The sequence below is a fragment of the Solanum lycopersicum genome, chromosome 11, assembly GCF_036512215.1.
Source record: "Solanum lycopersicum chromosome 11, SLM_r2.1".
Classification (NCBI taxonomy): Eukaryota; Viridiplantae; Streptophyta; class Magnoliopsida; order Solanales; family Solanaceae; genus Solanum; species Solanum lycopersicum.
The window spans coordinates 48,147,241-48,168,008 of record NC_090810.1 but is presented as its reverse complement, the minus strand read 5'-3'; the positions used below and the strand labels follow the sequence as shown (position 1 = coordinate 48,168,008).

At 31.7% G+C, this 20,768-nt stretch overlaps 2 long non-coding RNA genes across 2 annotated transcripts; one reads left to right on the top strand and one right to left on the bottom strand.

The window, feature by feature from the left end:
* Nucleotides 1-4,567: 4,567 nt before the first annotated feature.
* Nucleotides 4,568-17,568, bottom strand: LOC104644642 (uncharacterized). The gene is made up of 4 exons (XR_738516.4): nt 16,995-17,568; nt 16,726-16,798; nt 7,911-7,973; nt 4,568-6,321 (listed from the first exon to the last, which is right to left on the bottom strand). It is a non-coding gene; the product is annotated as an uncharacterized lncRNA (long non-coding RNA).
* LOC104644641 (uncharacterized) lies at nt 7,985-16,697 on the top strand. Its single transcript, XR_738515.4, has 3 exons — nt 7,985-11,590; nt 11,744-11,805; nt 12,138-16,697. It is a non-coding gene; the product is annotated as an uncharacterized lncRNA (long non-coding RNA).
* Nucleotides 17,569-20,768: the final 3,200 nt, after the last annotated feature.

Genomic DNA, 20,768 nt, shown 5'->3' with positions numbered 1-20,768 from the left:
ATACACCATACCAGACACTTAGCATAAATAACATAAGAAATAGATCAATAGGAGTAAAATAACAGTTCAAGTCCAATAGCTTTTATGAAAGAAAAACGAAAGTCTAAAACAGTTGTCTCAATAGCAAACTAATACAACTAAATGAAATTGATCCTAGCCCAGAAATCATGTCCAAAACTCAAAAAATAAGAAAGAAATTGAAAAATAAAATACCATCCTCGAAGCATGAGGACACAAAGAAGCTCGGGAACCTTGCAATCAACAACTAGCCACAAAACTTAGAAACTTGAAGTGTAATTGATCAAGCTATGTGTTAGTACAAAATATTATGCCAAATATTATCGATATGCATAAATATTTAAATCATGCTAAAAGAGTACATTTCATGACATCCATTTTACCAAGCTAAAACATGATATAACAGGGTTAGAAAACAAAAGTCATACAACAGGGTCATTTCTAGGTAACATCGTTTTAAACCTTTGAAAACACATGAGATAGTTTTTGAAGTAACCGTAGTTAATTATAATTTTAGGAATTTGCCTTAACAGATATTGAGACCATGTAAGTTATAACATGAACCGTAGTGTCTCCCATATAAAAAAGGGTTTCCCTAGTTATTAATGTTTTAAGTACACTTCATCCAATTCCAGATTTAAAGATCGTTAACTAGTATAAAACCATACGAAGGGTTGGGGTCGCACAGACAATGAGTGGTACGTGTCTAAATTTTAGTTATAAAGTTATTAGGTGGTCTATTCGGTTATAGGAATAAAATTTATCAAAAACTATATGTAAGCAAGTCTAAGAGGATTACAACGAATTTCAGATGGGGTTTGGATTGTCATATATCAATTAAAAAACAATAAAACACAAAGGAAATAATAATATAAAATAGAACTCTTAGGATTTTATTGATTATAATCTAATTATGCAATATGGATAATCGACATTTAAAAATAATTTGTTGAAATATTATGGGTAGGATGGATTATAAGTGTAGTAGCTTTCTCTGAAACAACTATAATGATTCAGGTATTTCTCTCAAATATCGACACGCTTAACAAGATAAACAATGGTCAACCTTAAGATATCCACTCTTTCGAGAAAGACAGGTAGAATTGGGTTTAGTATTCACACTCTCGAGCTGAACCCACATCAACTCAATACCTACAATTATTAATCAAAAGATTTGGTTCCAATGTCCCTCTCTTAAGCAAGGAAAGAACTCTAGGCTAGAATTATATTTTAAATTACAACCGATAAATTCATATACAACTAATGATCAAACCCAAATTAAAATAGTAAAATAATAATTAAACAACACTACCCTTAAGCAAATTAAGAAAATAATCACATATCACACCCCAAGAGTTGGGGTTTATACTAAACATCATAACAAAAACACTTACAACATCGATTAGCCAACAACTTGGTAAGAATTCCAAGCCTTTAGAATGTTCAAAAAATTATTTAAATAAAATAAATCCACTTGAAAATTTTAAGTTTGAGTCTAAAAACCTTCAAAGTCTACAATGGAGCTCAAAAACTAAGAACAACACTACTGAGTATCCTCAAGATTCAATGATAATAAATCTTAGGTTTAAATTTCAATTCATTGTTGACCAATTTTTGGACTGAAAAGCCATTGGGCGAGAGACGTCGGGCTTCACCGAACAGGTCAGCTATCAATTGGTGAGTCCACAGATTGGACACATTAGGTCTATATTTTGATAGAAATAGTGTCCTTAATTGCTTGTTTAGTTTCAATTAATAATGAATAACCTTGTGTTTAGGTATTTTATGTTTGAGGCAAATCATGGATGCTACGTGGCAAAAAGGATGAAAAGAACAACGAAATGAAGGCCAAATGATCGCCAATAGTTTTGAAAATCGCCTTTTGTTCTAGTTTGTTGAGCCCTAAAGGAATGATCAAATCGGCGTTCGAGTTAAGTAGTCGGCATATCACCGAGAAGTTTCACAAAGGAGTACCTTGCGTAAAAACATCAATACTTGCTTAAAAACCAAACAAATGACCAAGTGATCATACTACCAACAATTCATAAATGTCTTGGGGTCTCTACAGGAATGCTCTAAACAATGGAAAGAGGGCATGTTCATATAAACTACCTGGAGAGTCTTGACAACTAATTTTGGGGAAGTTTTGATTTGATACAATCTTTATTTTCCTTTTTACATATATCTTTATGTCAATTTTGTCTCTTTGGTTATTACATTTATTAATATATTACATGCATTGTATCCATTTTCATAATTATTCCTTTTTATTAGATTTTGGATTTTATTTTCATGATTAGATCTTTTTCATTTGTTTCTTCATATGTTCAAGTATTCTTTTCTATTTATTTATGTTACATAATTTACCTCATATTTCACTGTCTAAAATAAATTTCATATATGTCAAACCTTTCTCCTAGATTATCAATACAACATTCTTTTATCACACTACTTTATTCTTGAATATATTTATATTTTTATTGCATTTATTTACTTTTTATAGCATTCGTTAAGCTTCTCAATGTGTTACCACATTTTATTACATGCTCGTTGTTTCTACGTTCCTTGAATTGGCATTTCAGTGATACTTACCCCACATGGGGACCTCACACATTCAATAAACACTTTATATTGTACCTTTACACTTATCAAAGAAAAAATTGAACTCTACTTTTAGTTTATATACAGAGAAGTAAACCATCGATTCATATAGGCATAATATTTTCTATTCACATTCTAGGTTGAAATAGGACATGTCATCGTAAATATTGTAGGACAAGATTATATATAATTTATAATTATTATGGGAACGATGAAGATGCAATGTCTTACGCTAGTTTATGTATTTTGTATGCATTGAACGGTACCAAGCTAAGATAGTTATTTTAGACTTACTTACAAAAGCTTATTCTCTAAACTATTAAGTGAACTTATTTTTTTAATCCCCATATGTTGGATGAAAAAAGGCAAAAAGTAAATGTAGGAGTTTTGAGAGATAACATGTATCTTTTTCAAGCAGAACATTATTGCTTCAAAATTAAAAATCTCCTACTGCCATTTTATAGGCTTACAATTAACTACAAAATTTAAAATAAAGAAACACACAAATAATGGAACACATGAAAGAAGTGGTAAACATGGTACACTACAATAGGAAGATAAATTAATTGACTAAGTAAAACATAAACCCACTAATACTAGAAAATAGACCCACTAACTGATTTTGTGCAAACTAAATATTTTGAAGAATTAGTCAACACTCTCCCTTTCAACAAAATCACAAAATCCCATTTGTCGTCTGAAGAAGTCATTCTTCTTGCGGCGCAGAGACTTCGTAAGAATATCACCAGTCTAATTATTTGTTCAACAAAATATCAGTGAGATTTTTCCACCAGTGAGTAAATCGCGAATAAAGTGATAACAAGTTTCGATGTTCTTCATTCTACTATGAAAAACTGGATTTTTTGTCGTAGCAATTGTCGCCTTGTTGTTAGACCATATTTAAGTTTGACCGATCTGCTCTTGTTGATGTTCTTCTAACCGTTTCCTTAACCAAACAGCTTGACAACATACTGAAGATGCACCCATGTATTCTACTTCCGAAAATGACAAAGCTATCATATCTTGTTTGTTTTAACTCCATAGGCCTTCTCCTGAGCCAAGACTAAAAACATTCACAAATGTGCTTCTCTGATCATCCAAGCTACCTCGCTTCTTCACATAAACTGGAGGTTCATTTTCACTTTTTCTAAACTGTTGCTCTTGAGAAAAGAAGTCAATTTTGCTATACCATACTCGTGGTGCTTGTTTTAATCAACACAACACCTTCTTCATTATGTATACTTTGCTCTTCCTTTAACTAAAAATGAAGCCTTCAGGGTGGAAAACATAAACTTCTTGTACTTCGCCAGGGAAGTAGACTTAACATCAAATTGGTATATATGCAAACCAAGGTTAGAAAACAAGGCTAGAGTAGCTCTAACCATTTCAAAGAGAGCTACTGGTGAGAATGACTCCTCAAAGTCGATGTCTTGTTGTTGAAAGTATGAATTTGCAACAAGTGGAGCTTTATGCCTTTTGACACTTCCATCAGCATTGTACGTTATTCTGAAAATCCATTTTAGCCTGATAAAGTTCATCCCTTATGACAAATCAACTAGCTCCTAGGTGTATTTTTGTCGATAGCCTAAATCTCTTCAATCATCACATCCTGCCACTCTTGTTACATTGCAGCTTGTACATCACATTTAAGAACAGAAGCTAATATTTAAAGCTACAGATGCATAAATATCTTCCTGTGACCGAAACATAGTTGGTTACGTCTCTCTAGATGATGCTGAAGGTGAAAAAGGAGATCTTGATGGAGTAGAGTTGCAACGTACAGAGGCAGCATTGTCAGTATTTCTGCTACCAAGTGAGGAAAGATCAGAACTTGTTGTTTCAAGTATCCATGTATGCCCTACTTTTGTATGAACTCTAATATGTATGATAGAATCTTCTTCCAAGTCATTCCACTCCCAGGCTGATTCTTCATTAAATACAACATTACTGGTGATAATAACTTTGCCACTAGTAGGATTATATAGTCTATATGCTTTGGATTGAAGATTATAACAAATGAAAGTGCATTTCTGTAATTTCTTATCTAACTTAGAACATAAACTAGCCAAAGCATAAGCTATACAACCAAAAACTTTAAAGTGTCTTACACGTGGATTCCACCTCGTCCATGCTTCCTATGGAGTTTGATTCGAAACTACTTTTGTTGGAGAGTACATTGTGGTAAGCTCCCTTCAAATTACATTCTCTTCACAAGATAAAGTGTAATAATTAAATAAAAATTCAGCACCAAGGTTTGTCCAAAGAGCCTTAATTTTGCAGCATGTTTGCTTCTCCATGAGTGCCTTGAATTTCCAGAAATTCTCAAATGCCTATAATTTCAAATTGAGAAAATAATCCCAGCTCATACGGCTATAATCATCGCTAAATAGAAGAAAATACCGACTCCCACCAAGTGACTCAGTCTTCATTGGTCCACATAGGTTGGCATGTATAAGCTCAAGACAATGTGAAACTCTCCCTAATTTTCCTATAGGAAACGATTTTGTACTGTGTCATGAAGATGCAACTTTCACATAAATCAAGATAACCCATTTCTGGTAAAACAACTACCATTTTCTTCCTAGTCAGTAATGTTAGCCCATTAATGTTCAATTGACCATAGCGATGATGCTAAAGTTTAGTTTCATTAACAGCTATAGCAATTAACGAATTATTTTCCACACTTGAAAAATTAAGAAGAAACATGTTCTTAATATGCCAAACCAAGAACTAGTTGCACATCACAAAGGTTTTTTACATTACCCTACATTGTAATGGGGGCTATAGTTCCTTTGCCTTCAACTCAAACTTGTTTGTCATCACAAAGTCCTATGATTCGAGCATCCACTATAATTAAACCAAAACATTATCAGTTATGTGAATAATTGAAGAATGATCCATCTAAAGGTTACTTCCATTCTCAGTGTGCTCACAATAATTTTCTTGATTATGTCCGTCCTTTAACTTAGTCTGACCATATGTTTCAGTATGACCGATCTTCTTGGAATGCTGGCACTGAATGTCACTCGTGAGTTGACGAGTGTCATTGAATTTCCTTTCTTCCTCTACTGCACCATCGGCCTCGGGCATGAAATCCGCCTCTTCCTCTACCTTTGCAAGAAAAATGTGAGGGTTTTTCTTTGGAGAAAAATGGATCCAATTTCACCTGGAATGCTTTTTCTTTTCCTTTGAAATATGACTTGACTATCATATCTTTATGAAATAATAAAGAACCCACTAATTCATCAAATGAATAATCACATCAATTTGTGGTTTCTTCTATAGCAGCAACCACATGCTCAAATTTTTTTTGTTAAAAATCTCAATACCTTAGCAACAAAAGGCTCATAACCAATATTCTCCCCATACTACTTCATGAGGTTAACAATGGAAGAAACCCTAGACATATCATCTTGAACAAATTCATTACTTTTCATAAGTAAAGTTTCAAAATCACGACGGAAAGCTTGCAATTTTACAGCGATTACCTTCCTATCTCCCATATACTCATGTTAGAGGATTTCCTAGGCTTTGTGAGAATACTATGCTGCTGAAATTCGGGAAAAAATAGAATCATGAAGGTCTTGTTGAATCAGGAAATTTTCCTTCGAGACTTTCTTGCGATTCTCTTTTAGCCGTTCTACGTGACCTTCATGAGGATTTATAAATCCACACTCCACCAAATCCCTCAGCTCTTGATACCTGAAGAGAGTCGTCATATTAAGACTCAAAAAATTATAATTCATGCCTTTGAAAATTGTAAGATATTGGGAGTTCTTGTTAGAGGTTTCTACCATTGTTTATCTGGTTTGGTATTTTGGGAGCTAAAATTTTATTCTCTTGTAACTCTTTAAATTGGCGTTGATACCAAATTTGTTGGACGAAAAAAGGCAACATATATATGAAAGATTTTGAGAGACAGAAGGTTTCTTTTTAGTGCAAAACTTTGTTGCTTCAAAAATTCAAAAACTCTTATTGTTGTTTATAGGCTTACAATTAACTACTAAAGCTTAAATAAAGCAACACAGAAATAATGGAAAACATGGAAAAGTTGTTGACATGGTACACTACAAAAGGAAGATAATTTCATTGACTATGTATAACATAAACCCACTAACCTAGAAAATAGACCCACAAACTGTTTTTGTGCAAACTAAATACTTTGAAGATTTAGTAAAAAGATAAAATTATTATGATATGTATATATTAAATGTAATTTTGATTTATTAAAAGGTGAGATGTTGAGATGCTTCAATATACCTGATAGATTTGATTATAATAATATATATTTGTGAAATAATAAGTTAGTTGATAAAAATTTATGTCTCGATATAGAGATTTATAAAATTTCTTTTAGGAGAAGCTTATATCTTTCATTGTGTCAAACCTTGCAAGTGGATTTTTGAATTGATATATTAAATAAGTAAAATATTTTTGTAAAGGAAATTATTCGTTAGTAATTTAATTTATTGATTGCTATTTGTTAACTTAACATGGGGAATCACATAACTGTTTAATGGGGAATTTCAAAAAAACAAAAAGAGCATAGTAATCATAAATTTCTAGTGGAATGATTTATATATATTATGGTATAAACAATAAAAAGTAAATATTTGGAATTATTTTCGTAATAGTAAGCTGCGGTAAATAACTCTGTGGTCGATAGAGTATATGTACTTAACTAGAACTCAGAATCTTATTTTCTAGAAAAAGACAAACAAAATAATGTGTGTTTTCTTATTTTCAAGAAAAGCTTGGCTTTTTTATCCCTTTTGGACTAGAAGGAAATCTCTATAAATAGGGGTTCTTCTAACCTAGAAAAGTAATCAGTTTTCTATTCAATATTTGTCCACCCAAATATTGAGAGAGTTTGGATGTGAACTAGGGACCTTTGTAGAAGATGCAAAGTTACTGCCTATCTTGTTGGATTCCCTTGAATGTCTGTTTAACTTGTGGTTTTTCATTAATTCTTGCATTAAATATCAGTAATTTTATGGGCTCTAGCATAAACATTATTAGTTATCTATCATTCATATATGCATTATGATTTTGGCATGATTTCATTGTGCATATAGTTTTTAATCAATTATACCTAATAATATTATATTCATTAACAATATGAATAGTTGAAATCATGAGTCCACTTTGGTAATGGTAAAAAATTAATTTAATAAAATTCTCAACTCAAGAACGCATATCAAAACAAATATAAAATGAGAAAACAAAAGTAAAGGAAACATCACAAATATTAGGGAAATCATTGTAAAGAATACATGGGAAAAAAATATTACCACAATAAAATGAAATAATGACAAATATTGCATACTCCTATCAATATGTAATCTTATCTTGACCTGCAGCGTAGTCGAGATAATTAAAAACAAACAAAAACATAGGAATATGAAAACAAAAAACAAACAATTTATTTGAAGCATATTAGAAAGAAACAGTTTCATCGTAACGGAAAGACATAGCTTGAAGTTACAACTTATTGAAAAATGCAAACATATTAATAGTTTATTTAAAGATGAATATATCCTTAATAATGATGCTAAAGAAATGACATTTTTTGTTGAACATGATGTACATGAATTTTTTGTTTATTTTTTTTGTTATCGTTCATATTATTAACAAAAAGTGAAGGAATTCTCTCATGAATGAGTGTTAATTGTTTTACATGGTAAAAACATGCTATCAAATCTCAAATAGTTGATAATAAAGATCATTAAAAAAAGAGCTAGCAGTAAGTATTCGTAAGGAATAAATACAGTGGGTTCACCATATGATATACACTATAATTCTTGTTTAATATATATTTCAAAAGTTGTGTTTAAACTAAAATATAATTCAATTAAAATATAATCTTTATAGTATAACAGATAGACATTGCGTCAATTGCATGCAATGTATCTGATCAATTTTATCAAATGAAAACTAATAAAAAGGGAATGAGTCGTTCAATTGGACTTCATCAAAATTGTTCACATATTTAAACTCAATTTTTAATTTAGAATCTATGTGAATAACACTACAAACAATAGGACAACTCAATCACTTTTTGAATCATCTTGAATTTTGTACAAAAATAAATGATTGTAAAAATATTTTGATATTTTGACATTCCTTAGACTAAAAAGCATATCATAACAATTTTAATGCTCAATTTCAAGAGGACTATAAAAAAAATACATCTCCTTACAAGATAAAGAATTGTATCAATAAATTTCACTAGGAAAGAAGCATTTATCACTAATCACATTTTCAGTATTCTTAGAAGCTAAAGCTGAAGTAAATTTACCTTTATCACAAGAATTTTAGGAAACACTTTGTACCACATTTTTTCAATACTTCACATAACAGTTACTTCCAAAAATCTAAGATCACAATCAATGATAATTTAAGATCCAGAACCATAAGCAACTAATAGATGGTCACACTCTATTTGCATATTAATACAATGCAGCCTCACTAAGAGGATGTTTAAATTTCATACTCAAGTCTCTGCAAGTTTATTTGAAATAGCTTAAGGTTTGGATAAGCTTTTTTACTGTGATAAGTACATAATGAACAGTATTTATCTTTATTTTATAAAATAAAGATTTCTTTCTCACTTGCAAAAGAAGTCTCATACTTATTTGTTTCATTGATTCATGAATTTCATTCTTTTCTAAGTTGTCATTTTTACGATCATGTTCTCTTCAAGAATATGTACAAAACAAATAATCATGGTTTGTCTTAATCCTTTCAGGGAAGAAATGAAGGGAAGCAAGATGGATTCCATTTGCAGACTGGTCCATAAACAAGAAATTAGGATTTGAATGGAAATCCACATCAACAATTTGAGAAAAGTAGCTTGGAAGTTTCTAAAATGAAATACTTTGTCGGTATGGTACTAACTGACTAATTATCCAATGATTCCATTCATTGGAAACTGACTGAAATTTCATCAATGATTTACCAGGAAGGAAAGGTAATACATGTTTCATAACTACATATTTGATCTTTATTTCTCCTCTCCTAATGTAGTCTACAGGTAATTTAGATTCCTCATTCCTTTCCTACTTATAAGTAATAGCCTTAAAGTCCTTCTGAAACTTGAATTCTAAGACAACAGAGGTATTATAATTAGATAAAAGAGATATATGCATATCAATTAGACAATTACAACACAAGCTCATACCAGTTGGTGTCATTCGCATGAAACATTTATTTCTACTCCTCTCTATATAAGGCAGGGACTTTCAACATGTTCACTTACCAATGCTCATTTAAATAGTTTATTCATCAAGATCTTGAAAAAAATATCAGTAAAACACTATTTTAAATTAGCCTTTGTAAATGAAAATAAATGCTTCATGGGACTGATATCAACAAGTATGAGTTTAACTTGTAATTTTCTGATCAATATGTATATATCTCATTCATCTGATTATAGTACCTTTTTTATCTTGGAATGCTTGTTCTAGAGGAGGACATTAAGGTTGTAGTTAGAAGCATAAATGGAATGAGGAATCTAAATTACCTGTAGACTAAACTAGGAGAGAAGACTTGGAGATCAAAGATGTGGGAATGAAATAGGTAGTGTCTTTCCTTCCTGATAGATGATTGATGAAGTTTCAGGCAGTGTCCAATGAATGTAATTAGTGGATAGTTAGTCTGTTAATAGCATACCAGCAATGTATTTCATTGCAAAAACACTCAGGCTACTTTTATAAAATTATGGATGTGGATTTCCAACCAGATCCTAATTTCTTGTCTCTAGATCATTGTGCAAACGGATTCCCCCTTCCTTCCCTTAGTTTCATTCCTGAAAGGATTAAAGTTCTCAGTCCATGAATTGGAATGCTCTTTTGCAAGAGGGTTCCTCCTTTGAAAAACAATCATTTAAAAGGTTAGTCTTAGAATAAGAAAACTTCTTAGTCATACTCTCTAGATTTTCTCTTATATGATCTTGTTTTCTCTTAATTTCCTCACTTGTATTCGTTTCTTCTTATGAAAATTCATCCTCATTTTTCAACTATATTTTTAACTTTCTTGTAGCCACTCCCTAACTTCTTTAAATTATCCTCTTCTATTTAATATCTTCAGTTTCCACTATTCGCTCCATTATTTCTCTCTTTATATTCTCTCTTATTCAATTTATTGGAGTGCAATAGGCTCCCAGGATTCCATTTGTGTAACAGCCTGTATTAAATACATGCTAGTTCTATTCATGTGATACTTGACATAGACTTATAGTATACGTGAGGTATCATGTTTCTTATATGATTAGTGTTCGTTTAAACTAGCTCGGAAGGTGATGTAACGCCTTGCACGTTTCAGCATGTGTATTGCAAGTTAACTCCGATGGAAAGTATTTGAAATAGATATAGTAAGATGGTGATTGAGCTTAAAGTTGAAAATTAAGTGTTATTTTGAAGAAAAATGGATTAATATTCAAACAAAAGAATAAAATAATTGAGCTCTTGCTTGTCTTCATTAAGCTACCTGTTGCATTACCTTCTTGAGCTACTTGGATATAGTTAAAAGGACCAATGTGGATGGATCTGATGAAGGATTATATTAATGGGCTTAGTTGAGGCCCAAATGTATTAAAAGAAAATAAAAATGAAAGAAAGCCTAGCAGCCAAATCTGCCAAGGCCCAATATAGTTAAAGTCCAAGTAAAAGTAAGTAGGTGCATCACCTAATTTGACCTTTAAAGTTATTTGATGTACATAAGCATGTGCATCACCTACATGACTAATTAGTGGCTGAAAATGGACCCAAAAAAAGGGAGCTTCTAGAGGATATTTTTGTGGTCAATAAAGCTCCATATAAATTGAATATGATAAGATATTTTCACCCATATTAACGCATAATATTGAGAATTAACTCAAGCTCTATCTGTCTCTCTATTCTGTTCAAGATTAAAATAGCAGCCTTAAGTTCTTCTAGGGTTCTTGAAGAAACTCTCATATCTACAAACCAAGGTAAGTGAAAACAATTGGATTTACCTAAATTCTCCCATGGATGATTAGGAAAACATGTACATGCTAAGTATAAGTACAAAAGCAGAAAATTTCCAAAAGCTAGTGCTCACTTCCTTAATTATTAAGATACCTTTTGTTCTTCTTTGGTTTAAGTGTGAAGGAAAGTTGAAGTTCTAGAAGAATTCAAGTTATAAGGAGAAGTTGTAGAAATTGAGGTAAGGTGACTGCTCCATTTTTGCCTTCCTTATGTATGAGTTTGAGTGAGGAATTATGGGTGTATTGTTATGAAGAACTCAAGGATGTGATGAGTTCAAGAATTCGTTGTATGATAAGGAATATTTTGTGATGCTCAATGTGTATTATTGTTTGTACACCATGGTTAATCTTGGGAAAGGATATGTAATTTAAGTATTTGTCAGAGAATGAGGGTATGGTGATAGCATGAGTTTAAGAGTTGTATGGACTCATTACTTGTCAAAGCTAGCTACTGTTCTCAGATCAAAGTGTTATAGCTTCTAATTTTAGTTTACCGTGACTTAAACTGTAGATCTAAAACCGAAAAGGGAGGATAAATCGTGATAGTTATACCGATCAGAGGATAAGGTATGTAAGGCTATTGGATTCCATATTTATTTGAATGAAATCTAATACTTGTGATTAATATCAATGAAGTGAATCTCTTAAGCTATATTCTTACTAAATGAAACATAGTGAAAACATACTATTTCCAAATAGCTAACCATATTTCCTCATATCCTTAGTGCATACATCTACTTCATTATATGTTCACTATTCTATACTTGTGTAATTATCTACCTCCCCCCATGTGCTAGTATAGAAATGGTATTTGCAAAAGCAAGACTGATAAATCCTCCTCTTTTTTATTTGAAGTCGATTGTGTCATTAAGATCTTAAAGTAATTTTTTGATGTTACATAACTCCTTATGTCATTGTTACTCCCTTGAAGTATTATTTTCATGTATTTACTACTGGTCCATATTTCCAGATCTCCAAAATGATTATGACCACCAAAACAACATCTCCAAAGAGTTATGATATCCAAAGAACAATCCCAAAAGAGTTATGAACTAATAAACAACAATTTGAAAGATTAAAGAATCTAAGTGAAGAAATCTATATAATTACGGGTGGCAGCCCAGGGAAAATGCCTAGCATGGGTCAATCCCAACTGGTACATAAGGGTGGCAATTCAGGGGAAAAAGCCTAGCATGGGATTATCCCTATTGGTATAGAAGGGGGGCAGCTCAGGGGCGAAAGCCTAGCATGGGCCGATCCCAATTTGTGTAAAATGCCTAGCATGGGTCATCCTCTTCTTCCACTAATCAGCTTGTCACTTGTATCACATGCACTACAAATATTATAACGTATAGAATATAAGTAAAGAAAATAATGTAAGTTACATGATCTCACAAGAGTAAGCAAAGGTGGTCTTCGCTCGTAATCTACACACTCATATGTTGTATTTGATTTCAAATTTGACACATAATACTGCATATGTTATTGTCGTACATACTCCATATACTTTTTTCGTACTCACGTCCCTCGCCGGGGACGCTGCATTTCATGTTACACGCACAGGTACTCCAGTTAGTAGAACTCCTCATTATGAGCACACAACACTCCACTACCTTTGCTGAACTCTAGGTTGATTCAGAGCCTTACTGAGTCCTCGATTAATTCATTTTGGTATTGTATCATAGTTAAGGGTAAGGCAGGGTCTGTCCCAATCTACTCTAAGGTTTTCTATCTTTTAGAGGCTTTGTAAATATATGTATGTATATAGTTCAGTTGTGTCGTAAGGAGTTGTGGCCTCAACGGCCATGTCTTGTATATAACTTTTGGGTCTACTTATGTTGGTTTGTATCGCTACATCCTATGTGAAATTGTCACGATTGTTATAGTTATATGCATAGTAAGCACAGGTTACAGGTTGGTTCTCTTTGGGACTTTAGGGCATAGGGTATCTGTCCGTCTTAAAGGGATTTGAGGCGTCACAATTTGACTCATTGGAATAACTATTCACGTCAATTTTTAGCTTGGCATCACTAAAGTTTTAAATAGTTGAAATGTTGGATTAACTTTTTACCAAAATGAGATCACCATAAAATAGAAGAAAGTAATACACCTCGAGAAGGTGGACACCATAAATATCCCGAGGATAAATTTTAGTGGTTACATGTCCCCAAGCAATCCAAAACCCAAATTCTACAAATTTTAACTATATATGTGAATATGGTGGTTTTTATTGCACTCATAGGGTTTTCGATTTGGTTTCGCTTCCGAGACAACCCTTCTCTATGCTTCATAGTGTTGGAGAAGCCTTCATTGAATCTAGGAAGGCTTCTCAAAATCTTTGAAGAAGAGAGTTGGGTTTCCTATCAAATGTATCAAAATTTAAAACCATATAAGTTCAAGACAAACCACAAGATTCACATATATAGTGCACATTAATAGGAATTCAGTTTTTTGATTGGTTATGACCTTCTATCCACCCAAATTGGTCCGCCCGAAACGTATGATCTTATCATTCTTTCTCTATTTGAGATTCTTCTGTTTTACAATGTTCTCAATTTTATATTTCAAGGTATCTCCAGTAATTGAACCAAAGATAGGTCCACGAAGTTGATATAACACAATTTATCTAAACCTAAGGTTCAACAAAAAGTTCATCTAATCTTGTATCCTTCAGCAATAACTTCAACTTTAGTCAAATTTTCATTAGGTTCATGTTTTCTCTTTCTTGTAAAACCACTACTATAATTATTATAGAATTCTTCACAATAATCTCTATAAGAAGTGCAACAGTTTATGACATAATTAACACCAAAAAATTGTTAGTTAAAATATAAACCGCACAAGTGACTATCTCACTTGTAGCACTCAAATTATTGCACTCATTTTTATTTGCACTGAGTATAGACTCAAAGTCACATGCTATAGACCCAGACTCAAATGATTTCATCACTAAAGGGTATCCTTCGTCTCTTCATAGTTCTACAATATCAAATAAGATCAATACAAGCTTAAGAGTATTGGTTCAGAATGGAATTTATGTCACTAACAGAGGAAAAAACAATATCAAACATGGAATAAGATACACACATAACACAGCTAAAAGAGAAAACCATGAAACAAATTGCAATAAAATGAAATATAAACGTAAAACTAGCTAGATAACGCTAGAATGAAATAACATTAATTATAACCTAACTATAAAATGCAAGAGAAGAATAAGAAAAAACACGAATTAAAATACGAAATGTTTAACCTAGACAACAAAGTAATCACAACACGAATTTGGTTATTTCTAAAATTTCTGGAATTTAAGCATTGTTCTTCAAGATTCTCAGATTTTTTCTCAATTATTTGACAGAATCTAGTTGGAAGTCCCCTATATAATCCACAAAATCTCCTTAAAATTTTACAGATAAGAAGAGGAATTTACTATAACCACTTCATAATTTTCACGAATCAGGCTATTTTTGAAATGATCATCTTCTTCCGAATCAGGTTTGAATATTAACATGAACCCGAATTTCAAAATTCAAATCCCTTAGACATTCTAGATATTTTTAAGTAATTAATGAAGAAGAAAATACCTATCAAAGATAAAGAAGAAAGAAAACAATTCCTTTTTTGAACTAATTAAAGAACAACTTCCTAATTTGAACAAGTTATTACAATATTAAATTCAACTCATACACATATAATATTACCAAATTTATATTCAAGAAATATTCAATAGATAGAAAAAGATACAACCCATAAAACTCACCTACTAGAGTAGTCACTAAAAATATTGTCCACCACAATAGTACTAATCCTATTATATGTACACTACTAGAGTTGACTAAATTAACAAAATTCATAAATACCGTTAATAACATGGACATCATACATTCATACTATGATTAAAAATCCTAAAACATAATGATAATCTTTTCCTATATTATGTAACTAAAACATCACAATCGTTTTTATTGGTTCTATTGGTTTTCATAATCTCTTTAAATACTATATGCTCTTCATGCAAAAGAGAAATCCTTCATGTAATGAATACTTCCCAGACTTGTAATACCTCACCCAAATTCATTTTTGATCTGCCTTTACATATCTAATATATTGAACCTCTTAAACCTCCTAACTTGGACATTTTGAATCTCCTTAATAGGGAATTTGTGCATCTTCTTTTCACATGTACAAATTATCCCAACCTTATTTTCCTCATCTTGTCCCCCATGGAGCTTACTCTTTCCTTATCCTAAATATAAAAAATATTCTATAGATAATTTTATCACTCTTTGTATACCCACACACCCATCTCAACATCCACATTACTACATCATAAAACTTCTTAACAATGGAGTTCTTAACTGGCTATAAGTCCACCCCATACAACAAAGACACTTTAACCCAACTCTATAAAGATCATTTTTTGATTTCGTTGATACATTTATATACAAAAGGGGCTTCATAACTTTACCCAGGGACCATATATTACCTAGAAAACTTTCAAAACTAGTTGATTTCACTTATTTCATATTCCAAAGTTCTTGATCACATTTACTTCAGAGAGAATAAAATTGAGGCACACATTTTCTTTGAAGATTTGTCTACTTGCTCAACTTTCAGGCTTGTAACTATACATAGTAGGGACACTTTGGATAACTTAAATTTCTAAATGTTTCTTTAATCATCAATTTGGAAAATTTGACGTTTTCTTCACAAACTTATTTATTCAAGTTTGATTAAATTAATCAAGAAGTGCCCAAGATGGTATACTACTACAAGAAAAAATCCATTCTAGTCAATTTAAGAAGCTCGGGATTCATAAACTAGTAAAAGCGAAGCAGAAACAACATTCTACAAATAAGCATGACATGAAAACCTACATTCACATGGATGATTTCAATCATAATTTGCTTATCAATTAAAAGAAAAAATGAAATTCTCATGCTTTATTAATGGCTATTTACCACAACAAAAGAATCACCGGATGGGTGTAATACTACTATATGCTAGAATGTCAAAAATCAAAAACACAAGAAAATCAAAATCTACACCATGAAATAAACCTAGATGCAACAAAGTAAGACTTTTAAAGGTAGATTTACCTGATAAACTCTATTCCAACAACACCCTTTAGATGTGATGAAACTTTACGGTATCAACTTCATTGCTCTGTCCCTTGTGAACAAAAAAAAAATTGTAAGGGACTTTCGTTTGAGGCCAACAAACAAAGAGAAAATCATGACAGTTGAGGTAAAAGAGCTTTTGTTTAAAAACTTTTGTATCTCAAAAGATAGTGAAAATCATAGAAGTATTTTCAAATCATTCTTCAATTGTTTAGTTAAAAATAATTACTTGTTGATTCAATAAATACCTATTAGTTTGGGAGAAAATATGTTCTTACAAAGCCTTCAAAAAATTCAGATCTAGGGCAACTAGAATCTCTTTTAGAGACTTTGGAGAGTTTTTTTTTTATTCTTTATGAATTTTCTTTGAGGACAAGGGAAAATTTGAGGGATAGTTAAATTGTTGGAGGTAACAAAATAATGTAGTGAAAACTATACGGCCCCACTTGGTAAGTGTTGTTTTTATGACTATAAAACTAGCTCACTTTGAAAGTGTAGTCATTTACATGAATAGGTGTGGCCAATTATATCATTATGTGACAATGCTTATAAAGTTTAGCCTATACTACTAAAGAGAACATTTTATTAGTGTTGCAAATATTATCTTAGTAAAAAGCTAAAAACTTAAATTTTAGCCTTGAATAGTTTAGGCAACACGTAACAAGCGTTGTCTTGATTTTATGTGGCTTTACACCTAAAATGTTGAAGTTATTATTTTGTTCTTTTTTAATTTGATTTCTTATATTTCTATTTAGTTTATTTTAAAACACTCCCTTTGTCCAACTATAGTTTTCCACTATAATACTGTGGGATATCTAACAATACATGTTCACTTTATGAAAACAATGGATTATTTGAATGTAGTTCTCCTACTTTATTCTTCTTATTAGTTATAATAATTTCTATATTACATTTTCAAGATAGTATATTAATTATATCTGAAGGCTAATATAGTAAAATTACCCTTCTATTTATAGTTTTCTAATAAGTGTGCAAAGTCAATACTTGACAATTGTTGTTGGACAGGGGGGTTATGTCTTTTTTCATTTTAGGACAACGATATAGTTTTGATTTTCCATGTCAAATATTTAAAGCCACAAGATCAAAGAATAATTTGTTACATTTTTACATCGTCAACATAAGATAACAAGTGTCAAAAATCATATTAATTTGGTTCAACTCAGGATCAAGTCAAAACTAGACAAAAAAGTTGAAATGGAAAAATGCATTCAACTATGAAAAACTAATAAAAAAGGATTTATTATTCAAAATATCTTTTTGTCGTTGATTTTTTTTAGGACTTGGATAGGAAAAACAAATCAAGTAAGATGAATAGGAGGAGGTAATTTTTTTCATTTATATGAATACAAATTCGTAAAACATATAAATGAAGAACTTAAAATATAAAATTTTAGGACAATAATAAACAATAAATCATTGACTCTTGTAGTTAGCTGCTTCTGATTGATTTAATGTACTACCTTTGTCCTTCTATTGTCATGTTTTCGATGTAAGCTCAGAATCAATGAATAGCATTGGAACAACAAAATTGTTTGATAATCAAAGTTTAATAAGGTATGTGAGCTTCTATTTAATGGATTACTATCATCTTTTGTTTTAGGATTTATTTCCTTCTGACATAGCTGTATTGCACGATTTAGAGTATCAAATCGGAAAACGTTTTTTAGATGTCTATAGTCCTTTATTTATAATAGTGGGGCACTCACTACAATAAACAATATCCTTTTGAAATGGCTCCATAGACACCATAGGACACTTAAACTCATTACTTGGATACCAAATTTGTCACGACCCGAGAGTACACCCTTGACATGGCCAAAACTCAAAAATATCTACCCCTCAAGCGAACCCTCATCCTTGATGACTACAAGTATAAAACTAACTCAACCATACATAACCATTCAATTGAAAGAATTGTTTAATAACAGTTAACTGAATCTCAAAACTTCGTTTAATATACTGAGTATAAAGCATAAGTTCTAAATAAAATGTCTTTAATTGAAAACTCTACAAAACTATCTAACTAGGAAGCCTCTAATCTATGCAAGAAGAAGTGTTGTGATATGATCCACGACTCCTCAAGACAACTACCAGTAACAACTCATTAAAGTTGGAGTCCTCCAAAAGCAAGAAGTTCTTACTCAAAAGCTGGCGAGCAGAAGAAGTGATCTCAACGGACTCTTGTTGAGGATCCTAAGAACCAATATCTGCATCATTAAAAGATGTCGGTCTAATGAAATCAGTACATTGAATATACCAATATGTAATATAGTTGAACAACAAATAACTGAAAGAAAGAATGGTAATAGATATTATTGTACTCAACATGAATATAAAGAAAATAAAATATTTAAATAATTTAAAGCTTTACAAAATACTTTCTCATCTCTAACATCAACATAGTAAGTGATATATAAAAATACATTTTTATTATTTATATACTTGTAAAAGGATTTTGTATGACTGGCAACCACTTATGATCCTAACAATTATACAACTCCCGTTGCACGTTGCAAGGGCCCAACTTATACCTTGTTTGGGGTATAAGATGATATCGTGAAAATGAATCCAAATATATCCCTTCTAAGAAGAGGTGAAGAATCGCATTGTAACACCTCAAAACTCAAAATGAAGAAATTCATAGTTTTTTGAAAAATAGGTGTCAGTATTGACGTAACCACCTACGAACCATCAGTAGAACCATAGATTGAAGGTGAGGTTCCGTCGTTAAGGCCAAAATATTGATGTTGTCTGATCACACCCAGGTTTGACCACTATAGTCCGTGGATATACCTACGGACCATAGGAATGTATGTAGGTGAGCTTAATCAACAAATTTGAGGGGATTGGTTGTTGAGTCAACATTAAATGCTCATTCTTTAAGCAGAAAATAACTTAGGTGGCCCATCACCTATTAAACCAATGATAAATTAATCCTCTTTCGTACTACCCCAAGTTTGAAAAAATCCCAGATATGAGTAAAAAAGTTATTCTCGTTTTAATGAAGCCATGTAAGGCATACCAGGAACCACGACTACAATCGACGGTTTGAGGTCTAAACGACGGTTCGTATGTCCCTCCATGGATGACCTATATAAACTTTTAAGTTAGGGTCATGTAGGTATTTTTGAAGGTGTTAGGGATGTTAAACTGTTGTTGTTTAATTCCTAAACTTTGTTGTTTTATCCAATATAAGCCTAATAACTTAGTCATATTAGTCAGAAATCATCCACACTTTGAGCAAAAAGAAGAGAAATATTCTACCAAACCTCCCAAGAACAAGAAACAATGTTTTTTTAAAATTTCAGCCCCAAAATCCAAAGGATTTCTTCATAAATTTCGTCTTCGTTTATGTGGAATTTTATTAGTTGATTCATTGTATCCTATAGGTCCCTAGATTTCAGGAAGTTTCCTAATTTTTCATATCTTGTTTAGACCTAGTGTTTCTAAGACCATAGATATTTAATGTGATTTATCTATTGTAGTATGATGAGTGCGAGATTCAGAATCATGTAGGACTTTGTTGTAGTAGTATTAATGTCTTCAAATTCCTATTTTGTTCTCTAAAGTGATGTTAAAGTGTTTATTTAAAACTACGAAAATTAAAAAGCAAGGCAAGGACATAACCAGCCAAAAAGAAACTGTAGAGCTGAAGAAGTGAAGAAAACGCAACCCTGGAGATCGCAACGACCACTTGGTTCACCGCCGAGTTCCTTATTCATCCCACCTAAATTTTTAGAATACCAGCTCGAGGTAAGAACCAAGTTTCTGGCAGAAACGGTCAGTAAGAAGATCGTCGATAAGTTCTGTGATAACAAATTGTATCACCCAAAGTTATAGGATCTGAGATGCTGAAAGCCAATGCAAAATTGCGATGGAAGAGGACACTCGATGGATCACCAATCGGGTTGGCGTTGCGCAACTTAATCTACTAAGTGGACTTTAAATTTTAATTTTGGGAAACTATAAATAGGATTTTAAATGTAGTTTTGAGGAGTTGT